General features: G+C 51.0%; 1 protein-coding gene across 13 annotated transcripts in view; it reads left to right on the forward strand.

The window, feature by feature from the left end:
* GRAMD1B (GRAM domain containing 1B) overlaps positions 1-13,015 on the forward strand; it is a 1,544,984-nt gene that overhangs the window by 352,730 nt on the left and 1,179,239 nt on the right. The window lies entirely within an intron of this gene.

A 13,015-nucleotide genomic window follows, 5' to 3' on the forward strand; every position in this document is an offset into this window, starting at 1 on the left:
CTCTTCCGTTAGCACACACACTTAATTTACCCTGTATGCACTCTTCCGTTAGCACACACACCTAAGTTACCCTGCACACACTCTACTGTTAACAGACACACCTAAGTTACCCTGCACGCGCTCTTCATTTAGCACAACCATTTAATTGTCCCAGTGTGCACTTTCCCGTTAGCATGGTTGTCACAGCAAGCTCTCATGATCATTAACCAATAAAGCCCCTGCACCATCACCGCTCATCCAAAGAACTTCTATCTTGACTAAAGGACTCATTTTATACAAGGATGTCCATAAACAATACCTTCTGCTCCAGTTTAGGAATCCATGGACTGACACCTCCGTCCTAACTTGTGACGAGGAACATATCAACCATTGGACATACTTTTCAGTGGAGCCTTAGAGTCCCTACCTCTTTCTTGCCATGTTTTAGCTAAATGGGAAGAGAACATCAGCTGTAAGTCAGTAGGTTCATATCTTTTCAAAAATGTTTCTCCACGCTTCGAAGGGAATTGAGGCATTAGGCTTTTCAAACTAGAAGATTCACTTGAAGAAAGAAAATATCTCCAGTGGTCAGAAACATGCAACTTTATTTACTAAGCCTACTATATGCTCCAAAACAATGGCTTTGGGCCTCATTACGACCCTGGCGGTAAGGGGTTAACGCCAGCGTTAGCTGCGCCGACCCCTTACCGCCAATTACGAGGTCCCCTAGCGCCATGGTGCTTTTAACACCTGCTTGTAGCAGGTGTTAAAATCCATGGCGCTAAGGGACCATGGAGTTAATTACGCCACCGTAATTTACGGTGGCGTAATTAACGCCTTCCCCACTCCCATTATGCCCTATGGGGCAAAAATGGGAATGGGGAAGGGTAAATGGGGATTGGGGACTTACCGCCCCGCCTAGGTCGGAATGGGGCGGTAAGTCCGCCAACCACCATGGCGTAAACGTAGTTTACGCCATGGTGGTAAAGTCACGGCCCAGGCGGTAACTTACCGCCTGGGTCGTAATGAGGCCTGCCTCTTAAGCAATCGACAGTGAGCCCACTATCCAACGCCTCCGTTTTTAGGAATTGGAAAATGAAGAGCTATACCATGACTACATCAGAGCAGGAAACTGGAAACCTCTTAAATAGGGCAGATGGAACCGTCATCATCCTCGTGCTTGGTAAAGCCACGACAATAGACATACATCCTTCTCACGTGGCAGAAAATGGATGCAACAGATTGAGTGAACCCTAAACAGATATCCGCCATTTGCCCCAAGAGGAAGCAGGTCATGCATCCGTAAAGGGCAGCACTCGACTACAATTATCCAAGCCCTCAAAGGTGAACATATTACAATAATGAAAGCGGCAATGACTGATCAGCCTCTCCAACAATGGCCACTTTATGGGAGACTGAAGTCAAGAATTTGATACCGACTCTTGTTAGTGTTGATGAAAGAAACATATTCGCTCACATTTGCCACTTGACCCTGTCAAAGGCCCTTCCTGCATCTAGGAGTACTACAGAGAGGAACTTCATATGTCATTGAACAGAGTAGAGGGTCATTAATTGTATTTATGTTTCTTTAAGGCACATTTATTTGTGTACTTCGATCTAGTGTCCCTGTCTTATTGAAGAGCAAAGTTTCACCTATTGTAGCTGGTCAGTATCCAGGTGACTGCTGTTTGTTTGTAATAACTGTGTTACTGGCGCACGATTTGGCACCCAGTGTGGACTATTTGTGACTCATTCATCACCATAATCCTCCCTGGGCAATGCCTATTCCTATGTTTGTCTTTATTTGCTGTTTGCGAGATTTTGGTACTCCCTTATTTAATTTCATGAACTATATGCCTCATAATGCACCTCGTGGCAGTTCTCATTCCCTGGCTATTACTATGGAGCAGTCTTAGAACCACAATCGTCAGAAGCCTTAGAGATCGGTGCTGCTTTCACTTTCCCAGGGCCAAAGAGGGAGGAAGAAGATTACTTCCAGGTGTGATGCTCCAGGTGCTGCTAATGAGCCTGCTTCTGCACAGGGCTGGGCAGTATTTAATCAGCTGCCTGCAGGAGCACAGGGCTCTTGCATTGAGTTCACTCCCAGCCCTTTGAGCCTTGGAATTCTGCTGGTTGGTGTTGCTTCCAGAGTCTGCTCCTGCTCCTGCACCCTCTGCTCCCTGCCTTGCAGCCCTGCTACTCTATCTACTCTCCCCTGCCTTCTGTCCTGCACCTCTGTGCTTCCGGCACAACTGCCCTGCTCCCTGGCTTGCAGCCCTGCTAATCTATCTACTCACCCCTGCCTTCTGTCCTGTTCCTCATTGCTCCCTGGCTTGCAGCCCTGATACTCTACTCTCCCCTGCCTTCTGTCCTGCTCCTCTGTGCTTCCAGCACAACTGCCCTGCTCCCTGCCTTGCAGCCCTGCTACTCTACTCACCCCTACCTTCTGTCCTGCTCCTCAGTGCTCCCTGGCTTGCAGCCCTGCTACTCTATCTACTCACCCCTACCTTCTGTCCTGCTCCTCTGTGCTTCCAGCACAACTGCCCTGCTCCCTGGCTTGCAGCCCTGCTACTCTATCTACTCTCCCCTGCCTTCTGTCCTGTTCCTCATTGCTCCCTGGCTTGCAGCCCTGATACTCTACTCTCCCCTGCCTTCTGTCCTGCTCCTCTGTGCTTCCAGCACAACTGTCCTGCTCCCTGCCTTGCAGCCCTGCTACTCTACTCACCCCTACCTTCTGTCCTGCTCCTCAGTGCTCCCTGGCTTGCAGCCCTGCTACTCTATCTACCCACCCCTACCTTCTGTCCTGCTCCTCTGTGCTTCCAGCACAACTGCCCTGCTCCCTGCCTTGCAGCCCTGCTACTCTATCTACTCTCCCCTCCCTTCTGTCCTGCTCCTCTGTGCTTCCAGCACAACTGCCCTGCTCCCTGCCTTGCAGCCCTGCTACTCTATCTACTCTCCCCTGCCTTCTGTCCTGCTCCTCTGTGCTTCCAGCACAACTGCCCTGCTCCCTGCCTTGCAGCCCTGCTACTCTATCTACTCTCCCCTGCCTTCTGTCCTGCTCCTCTGTGCTTCCAGCACAGCTGCCCTGCTCCCTGGCTTGCAGCCCTGCTACTCTATCTACCCACCCCTACCTTCTGTCCTGCTCCTCTGTGCTTCCTGCACAACTGCCCTGCTCCCTGCCTTGCAGCCCTGCTACTCTATCTACTCTCCCCTCCCTTCTGTCCTGCTCCTCTGTGCTTCCAGCACAACTGCCCTGCTCCCTGCCTTGCAGCCCTGCTACTCTATCTACTCTCCCCTGCCTTCTGTCCTGCTCCTCTGTGCTTCCAGCACAACTGCCCTGCTCCCTGCCTTGCAGCCCTGCTACTCTATCTACTCTCCCCTGCCTTCTGTCCTGCTCCTCTGTGCTTCCAGCACAACTGCCCTGCTCCCTGCCTTGCAGCCCTGCTACTCTAGCTACTCTCCCCTGCCTTCTGTCCTGCTCCTCTGTGCTTCCAGCACAACTGCCCTGCTCCCTGCCTTGCAGCCCTGCTACTCTAGCTACTCTCCCCTGCCTTCTGTCCTGCTCCTCTGTGCTTCCAGCACAACTGCCCTGCTCCCTGCCTTGTAGCCCTGCTACTCTATCTACTCTCCCCTGCCTTCTGTCCTGCTCCTCTGTGCTACCAGCACAGCTGCCCTGCTCCCTGGCTTGCAGCCCTGATACTCTACTCTCCCCTGCCTTCTGTCCTGCTCCTCTGTGCTTCCAGCACAACTGCCCTGCTCCCTGCCTTGCAGCCCTGCTACTCTACTCACCCCTACCTTCTGTCCTGCTCCTCTGTGCTTCCAGCACAACTGCCCTGCTCCCTGGCTTGCAGCCCTGCTACTCTACTCTCCCCTGTCTTCTGTCCTGCTCCTCTGTGCTTCCAGCACAGCTGCCCTGCTCCCTGGCTTGCAGCCCTGCTACTCTATCTACTCTCCCCTGCCTTCTGTCCTGTTCCTCATTGCTCCCTGGCTTGCAGCCCTAATACTCTATCTACTCTCCCCTGCCTTCTGTCCTGCTCCTCTGTGCTACCAGCACAGCTGCCCTGCTCCCTGGCTTGCAGCCCTGCTACTCTACTCTCCCCTGTCTTCTGTCCTGCTCCTCTGTGCTTCCAGCACAGCTGCCCTGCTCCCTGCCTTGCAGCCCTGCTACTCTATCTACTCTCCCCTGCCTTCTGTCCTGTTCCTCATTGCTCCCTGGCTTGCAGCCCTGCTACTCTATCTACTCTCCCCTGCCTTCTGCCCTGCTCCTCTGTGCTTCCAGCACAGCTGCCCTGCTCCTTGGCTTGCAGCCCTGCTACTCCCTCTACTCTCCACTGCCTTCTATCCTGCTCCTCTGTGCTTCCAGCACAGCTGCCCTGCTCCCTGGCTTGCAGCCCTGCTACTCTATCTACTCTCCCCTGCCTTCTGTCCTGTTCCTCATTGCTCCCTGGCTTGCAGCCCTGCTACTCTATCTACTCTCCCCTGCCTTCTGTCCTGCTCCTCTGTGCTTCCAGCACAGCTGCCCTGCTCCTTGGCTTGCAGCCCTGCTACTCCATCTACTCTCCCCTGCCTTCTATCCTGCTCCTCTGTGCTTCCAGCACAGCTGCCCTGCTCCCTGCCTCGCAGCCCTGCTACTCTATCTACTCTCCCCTGCCTTCTGTCCTGCTCCTCAGTGCTCCCTGGCTTGCAGCCCTGCTACTCTATCTACTCTCCCCTGCCTTCTGTCCTGCTCCTCTGTGCTTCCAGCACAGCTGCCCTGCTCCCTGGCTTGCAGCCCTGCTACTCCATCTACTCTATCCTGCCTTCTATCCTGCTCCTCTGTGCTTCCAGCACAGCTGCCCTGCTCCCTGCCTCGCAGCCCTGCTACTCTATCTACTCTCCCCTGCCTTCTGTCCTGTTCCTCATTGCTCCCTGGCTTGCAGCCCTGCTACTCTATCTACTCTCCCCTGCCTTCTGTCCTGCTCCTCTGTGCTTCCAGCACAGCTGCCCTGCTCCCTGCCTTGCAGCCCTGCTACTCTATCTACTCTCCCCTGCCTTCTGTCCTGTTCCTCATTGCTCCCTGGCTTGCAGCCCTGATACTCTACTCTCCCCTGCCTTCTGTCCTGCTCCTCTGTGCTTCCAGCACAACTGCCCGGCTCCCTGCCTTGCAGCCCTGCTACTCTACTCACCCCTACCTTCTGTCCTGCTCCTCAGTGCTCCCTGGCTTGCAGCCCTGCTACTCTATCTACTCACCCCTACCTTCTGTCCTGCTCCCCTGTGCTTCCAGCACAACTGCCCTGCTCCCTGCCTTGCAGCCCTGCTACTCTATCTACTCTCCCGTGCCTTCTGTCCTGCTCCTCTGTGCTTCCAGCACAACTGCCCTGCTCCCTGCCTTGCAGCCCTGCTACTCTATCTACTCTCCCCTGCCTTCTGTCCTGCTCCTCATTGCTCCCTGGCTTGCAGCCCTGATACTCTACTCACCCCTACCTTCTGTCCTGCTCCTCTGTGCTTCCAGCACAACTGTCCTGCTCCCTGCCTTGCGGCCCTGCTACTCTACTCACCCCTACCTTCTGTCCTGCTCCTCTGTGCTTCCAGCACAACTGCCCTGCTCCCTGCCTTGCAGCCCTGCTACTCTATCTACTCTCCCCTGCCTTCTGTCCTGCTCCTCTGTGCTTCCAGCACAACTGCCCTGCTCCCTGCCTTGCAGCTCTGCTACTCTATCTACTCTCCCCTGCCTTCTGTCCTGCTCCTCAGTGCTCCCTGGCTTGCAGCCCTGATACTCTACTCTCCCCTGCCTTCTGTCCTGCTCCTCTGTGCTTCCAGCACAACTGCCCTGCTCCCTGCCTTGCAGCCCTGCTACTCTACTCACCCCTACCTTCTGTCCTGCTCCTCAGTGCTCCCTGGCTTGCAGCCCTGCTACTCTATCTACCCACCCCTACCTTCTGTCCTGCTCCTCTGTGCTTCCAGCACAACTGCCCTGCTCCCTGCCTTGCAGCCCTGCTACTCTATCTGCTCTCCCCTGCCTTCTGTCCTGCTCCTCTGTGCTTCCAGCACAACTGCCCTGCTCCCTGCCTTGCAGCCCTGCTACTCTATCTACTCTCCCCTGCCTTCTGTCCTGCTCCTCTGTGCTTCCAGCACAACTGCCCTGCTCCCTGCCTTGTAGCCCTGCTACTCTATCTACTCTCCCCTGCCTTCTGTCCTGCTCCTCTGTGCTTCCAGCACAACTGCCCTGCTCCCTGCCTTGCAGCCCTGCTACTCTATCTATTCTCCCCTGCCTTCTGTCCTGCTCCTCTGTGCTTCCAGCACAACTGCCCTGCTCCCTGCCTTGTAGCCCTGCTACTCTATCTACTCTCCCCTGCCTTCTGTCCTGCTCCTCTGTGCTACCAGCACAGCTGCCCTGCTCCCTGGCTTGTAGCCCTGATACTCTACTCTCCCCTGCCTTCTGTCCTGCTCCTCTGTGCTTCCAGCACAACTGCCCTGCTCCCTGCCTTGCAGCCCTGCTACTCTACTCACCCCTACCTTCTGTCCTGCTCCTCAGTGCTCCCTGGCTTGCAGCCCTGCTACTCTATCTACTCAACCCTACCTTCTGTCCTGCTCCTCTGTGCTTCCAGCACAACTGCCCTGCTTCCTGCCTTGCAGCCCTGCTACTCTATCTACTCTCCCCTGCCTTCTGTCCTGCCCCTCTGTGCTTCCAGCACAACTGCCCTGCTCCCTGCCTTGCAGCCCTGCTACTCTATCTACTCTCCCCTGCCTTCTGTCCTGCTCCTCTGTGCTTCCAGCACAACTGCCCTGCTCCCTGCCTTGTAGCCCTGCTACTCTATCTACTCTCCCCTGCCTTCTGTCCTGCTCCTCTGTGCTACCAGCACAGCTGCCCTGCTCCCTGGCTTGCAGCCCTGCTACTCTACTCTCCCCTGTCTTCTGTCCTGCTCCTCTGTGCTTCCAGCACAGCTGCCCTGCTCCCTGGCTTGCAGCCCTGCTACTCTACTCTCCCCTGTCTTCTGTCCTGCTCCTCTGTGCTTCCAGCACAGCTGCCCTGCTCCCTGCCTTGCAGCCCTGCTACTCTATCTACTCACCCCTACCTTCTGTCCTGCACCTCTGTGCTACCAGCACAGCTGCCCTGCTCCCTGGCTTGCAGCCCTGATACTCTATCTACTCTCCCCTGCCTTCTGTCCTGCTCCTCTGTGCTTCCAGCACAACTGCCCTGCTCCCTGCCTTGCAGCCCTGCTACTCTATCTACTCTCCCCTGCCTTCTGTCCTGCTCCTCTGTGCTTCCAGCACAACTGCCCTGCTCCCTGCCTTGTAGCCCTGCTACTCTATCTACTCTCCCCTGCCTTCTGTCCTGCTCCTCTGTGCTACCAGCACAGCTGCCCTGCTCCCTGGCTTGCAGCCCTGCTACTCTACTCTCCCCTGTCTTCTGTCCTGCTCCTCTGTGCTTCCAGCACAGCTGCCCTGCTCCCTGGCTTGCAGCCCTGCTACTCTACTCTCCCCTGTCTTCTGTCCTGCTCCACTGTGCTTCCAGCACAGCTGCCCTGCTCCCTGCCTTGCAGCCCTGCTACTCTATCTACTCACCCCTACCTTCTGTCCTGCACCTCTGTGCTACCAGCACAGCTGCCCTGCTCCCTGGCTTGCAGCCCTGCTACTCTATCTACTCACCCCTACCTTCTGTCCTGCACCTGTGTGCTTCCAGCACAACTGCCCTGCTCCCTGCCTTGTAGCCCTGCTACTCTATCTACTCTCCCCTGCCTTCTGTCCTGTTCCTCATTGCTCCCTGGCTTGCAGCCCTGCTACTCTATCTACTCTCCCCTGCCTTCTGTCCTGCTCCTCTGTGCTTCCAGCACAGCTGCCCTGCTCCTTGGCTTGCAGCCCTGCTACTCCATCTACTCTCCCCTGCCTTCTATCCTGCTCCTCTGTGCTTCCAGCACAGCTGCCCTGCTCCCTGCCTCGCAGCCCTGCTACTCTATCTACTCTCCCCTGCCTTCTGTCCTGCTCCTCAGTGCTCCCTGGCTTGCAGCCCTGCTACTCTATCTACTCTCCCCTGCCTTCTGTCCTGCTCCTCTGTGCTTCCAGCACAGCTGCCCTGCTCCCTGGCTTGCAGCCCTGCTACTCCATCTACTCTCCCCTGCCTTCTATCCTGCTCCTCTGTGCTTCCAGCACAGCTACCCTGCTCCCTGCCTCGCAGCCCTGCTACTCCATCTACTCTCCCCTGCCTTCTATCCTGCTCCTCTGTGCTTCCAGCACAGCTACCCTGCTCCCTGCCTCGCAGCCCTGCTACTCTATCTACTCTTCCCTGCCTTCTATCCTGCTCCTCTGTGCTTCCAGCACAGCTGCCCTGCTCCCTGGCTTGCAGCCCTGCTACTCTATCTACTCTCCCCTGCCTTCTGTCCTGCTCCTCAGTGCTCCCTGGCTTGCAGCCCTGCTACTCTATCTACTCTCCCCTGCCTTCTGTCCTGCTCCTCAGTGCTTCCAGCACAGCTGCCGAGCTCCCTGGCTTGCAGCCCTGCTACTCCATCTACTCTCCACTGCCTTCTATCCTGCTCCTCTGTGCTTCCAGCACAGCTGCCCTGCTCCCTGCCTCGCAGCCCTGCTACTCTATCTACTCTCCCCTACCTTCTGTCCTGCTCCTCTGTGCTTCCAGCACAACTGCCCTGCTCCCTGCCTTGCAGCCCTGCTACTCTATCTACTCTCCCCTGCCTTCTGTCCTGCTCCTCAGTGCTCCCTGGCTTGCAGCCCTGCTACTCTATCTACTCTCCCCTGCCTTCTGTCCTGCTCCTCAGTGCTTCCAGCACAGCTGCCGAGCTCCCTGGCTTGCAGCCCTGCTACTCCATCTACTCTCCACTGCCTTCTATCCTGCTCCACTGTGCTTCCAGCACAGCTGCCCTGCTCCCTGCCTCGCAGCCCTGCTACTCTATCTACTCTCCCCTACCTTCTGTCCTGCTCCTCTGTGCTTCCAGCTCCCCTGCCTGCAGTCCTCTGTTCCCTGTCTGCGTCTGCAGCCCCTTGCTCTCCACCACCTATTATCTTGTTTCTTGTCTGCAGTTCCTTGTCCTATACCCACAGATCATGCTACCTGGCTTTAGCTTGCAAGTTTCCAGTCCTGAGTTTCCTTGTTATCTGTCAGCAGTCCTGCCCTTGTTATTCCAGTCCATATGTACAGCTCCATAAATAACTTGTTACTGGTCTGCAGTTTAGTCCTTGTTTTCCTATTCCAGAGTTTTCTTGTTCCTGGTCTATAGTTCATTCAGCTTTTCTTTCATTCCGGTCCTTAGTTTCTGCTCTGCAGTTCCAGTCTCCTGTACCATTGCACTTAGATCATTTCCTTTTCCTCTTTCTCTTTCATTTCTGGTCTCTGTCCTGAACCTTGATTGCTTTGACTTACTATTTGTCCCTGTTACTGTTTGTGTCCTCACTTGCGCTTGTGTAATTCATTTGTTCAGACTTTGGCTGCTGGGTTTCCCAGTAGGCAATCTCTGCCCCTTTCGTTTGTGGCATTTCAGTATTGTACCTTGTGTCATTATTAGCGGTGTGCTGGTTCCTGCTTCAGGAGGAAGTCACTGTTCAGTTCCTGTTGGACCTGTACAGGCTTCAGTCTTGTGAGTATTATTTTCTATGTTTTTCATTGAATTAGCTAGTATAAATCAACTTTACAAAATATAAAACCAATAATTTTCTTTTTTTAAAACAAGAAATTTAAACACAATACAAAATTACGAACAAAGGTAAAATGAAAATCTAAACAAATTAATAAAGCTAACACTGTAACAGAATTCATCGGACACTGGTTGACTTAACTTCGAGTACATCAGTCAATTTGAGTTAATGTAGAAACCTAATAGCTCTAAGTCTCGTTTGCGTAAGAAAAGCAGAGCAAATCATCTGCCATAAAAACTCAGGTGAGAGCATTCGATATGCATCTGTTGCTGTTTTGAGATGTTTTTTTTATGATGGTCAATCAACATGATGCATTCAACAAATAGATGCCTTAATGTTTCCTTCTGGTTAGGTTGCTGACAAAAATGGCAAAAGTTCTCAGTTTGGTTATTTTTTTCTGTCGGGCTAAAACATCCTTGACAGTCCATAGATTCAATCTCAGTCTCATGAAATCCCTTGTGTGTGACTGAGAAGGTGATTTCAATAGGTATTTCTCCGCAATACTGTATTTTTTAAATGCAAAAGGATGTTCGTTGAAGTCTCAATACAATTCGCATTTGGCTCTGGTTGTCGCCCAGTCCTTTTTATTTTCACTCGCATTGGATTCTCTAAAAGAAGCATGAGCGAAACATCAGCCCGAACCAACGCGCGTATAACAAGCCTTAATTAATGTATTAATTGGAAATTAGGAAACTAAGGGCCACCTTTTTAAGAACCCGCTTGAACTTACTTCATACAAGAGAAATTTTGGGAATAAGACACAAATCACCAACAAAAATCTGTAGACTATGCAACGCCCCTGATTCCATAGAGACAGTTCGCCATCTTCTTTTGAACTGCCCTTCTTTAACGCAAGAACGCTCTGCTTTTCTGACTCCTTGTTGGATCGATTCCTGTTTGATCGAAGAAGACACTTGGGGGTGTCGTCTCATCTCAGGGGAAAATTCCCGCTGGACAATAGCAACATCTAAACTAATGGAAGCGGCATTCAGTGAAATCAACACCCTTGAGCTTGGCTTAACCCTGCCTATCTCCTCGCCTTAAATTGCCTCAGGGTGCCATGGGGCGTGGTATAGAATTTCTTCACGTACGTGACACATGATGTCTATGTAACAGTAGACGGGAACTTCCTTAAACAAGATTGGCATTCTAGATTTTCTAAGAAGATCTTAGCCTTGTAAAAATCATGTATTTTGATTATACACAAGTAAATAAAAAATAAAAAAAATAGAAAATAAAAAATTAATACATCTTTGGAAGAAAAAACATAACTTGCCAATATCCCTAGAACAGAGTTATCTTGAAGTGCTGAGGTACACTTCCTGAAAAGGGACACTAGCTGGCACAGCTAACGAACATGAAGTGAAATCAAACCAAATTCATTCAGAAACCATGAGACTGGAACACATGTGGGGAGGTGTAAGACACCTCACCAATAGAGCCCTTCAAGTTTTACCCATTCATTCTCACCCAGAATTACTTTTTTTCGGAGGCATACATAAGAATCGGAGTAACCTTCTGCAAAAAGTGAGTGATAATGGGAGCAAGAGTAAATTTGCCATATTTGGCTTGAATGAGCTTGGTTTGATGTAATGAGGTTCTTATTTGGGCTCTTACGGTTTGCCTGTAAATCTCTGCCTCTCCCTTCCTTGTTATGATCGAGCCCAGGTATGTGCACCGTTGGACACATTCTAATTGAGTGCCGCTGTGTAATGATCAACTCAGTTTTTTATTACCAGGCTTCCTAGGTAGATTACACTGCATAACTTTGGTCTTTACCAAATGTATGGTTAAAAGGTTCTCATCAACATAAATCGCTCGTGCATCTAATGCTCTTTGTAGACCTTTTGGAGTCTTTGCAATTAAAACCAGGTCATACGTGTATAACAAGGATAACAATGGCTTGTTAGTTAATTTCGGAGCATCACAGATTATGTCCACAAAAGCTTCTCCCATATCTGAAATGAAAAAGTTAAAGATGGCTGAGGCAGGAATACATCCCTGCCTGAGCCCTTGATAAGTTTCAATTGGAGCAGTTCATTTTCCGTCTCCCGTTAGCCTCACCTGGATGGTGTTGCTAGTGTGCAGATCTTTAATGAGAGAAATGAGATATGAAGGACAGTCTCGCTCTATGAGTTTGCTAAACAAAAGCTGTTGCGACACCAAATCGAATGCAGCTCTTAGATCTACAAAGACCCCATATAATGGCTGTTTGAGAGTTGCATGATGTGACATGATAGATGTTAATGTTAGTAAGTTCACACTAGTGCCCATTCCAGGAATAAAGCCAGTCTGTAATGGATCCTGTTGATGATGTGCCAGGGTCCAATTGTTAAAGTTTCTCTGAATAAATTTGGAGAATAGCTTTCCTGGAGCACCAAGAAAGGCGATCGGCCTATAATTGCTAGCGTAAGACCGATCGCCCCTCTCGAAAATGGGCACTATCATCAAAGTTCTCATGATTGAGGAATACTGTTTCTTGTTATTAATTGGGAAAATATGGCATGCAAAATGCTGGCCCATAAAGAAGGATGTTGCTTAAACATGAAATTATTTAGGCCGTCTGAGCCAGGAGCATGTGAGTCATTCAATCTGCCAATTTTGAGCAATATGTCATCTTCAAGGATTTGCAGATCACTATAATCGGAACACTCAATAACTGATTGGGCTAAGCTGGGAACGGGACAGGCATACAAGGTTGTATAATATTCCACCCAATCATTCTCATTAAAACCATTTAGTTTGCAATGTTTATTAAGGCCCATATTTGTGCCGTATTCTTTTTTTTCAATGCTTTGAAGCATTGCTTCTCCGTCAGTTTGCAACATTTGAATTTTATGTAAACGTAGCCAATTTCTGTATTTACATTTAAGTACAGCATTACTTCTCGTTTATTTGCTTATTCATGATTGACGACTTTACAATCTCCTTGTGTTGTTTCCGTAGTAAAGCTTTTTTGGCCTGTACTTGAGCATCAAATTCATGTCTTGGTTTGACAAATGTGTATTTTGTGCTTTTAATATGGTACAGATGCAAGTACGTTGTATAAGAAGAATTAACTGTATGTCTATCTAGATCGGAGCCCTCAATGTTAGAATGAAAGGAAGTAAGGGCATATGTGTTCCAGGAAAACGAGTGCTTGCATTATTAACTATCATGTGCTGCATGAATTTGTTATCGTTCTCAGCGGCTACAGGATGATTAACCAGCCATTTGAGCCTTAGAAGCTCATGGTCACTGTGAAGTTGTTTAAGTGCCCTAAAATCTGTGGCCACAGTGAACGTATGTAGGTCAGTGTAAATGTAATGAATTATCGAGGCACTTGATCTTTGACACCATGCATATTTAGCATGTATGCCATCAGTGAAGGATCCGTTGCACATTAAAACATTTACTTTCAATCATTGGTGCC

This window comes from Ambystoma mexicanum, chromosome 9 (genome assembly GCF_040938575.1).
Source record: "Ambystoma mexicanum isolate Mex_15411 chromosome 9, UKY_AmexF1_1, whole genome shotgun sequence".
Lineage (NCBI taxonomy): Eukaryota > Metazoa > Chordata > Amphibia > Caudata > Ambystomatidae > Ambystoma > Ambystoma mexicanum.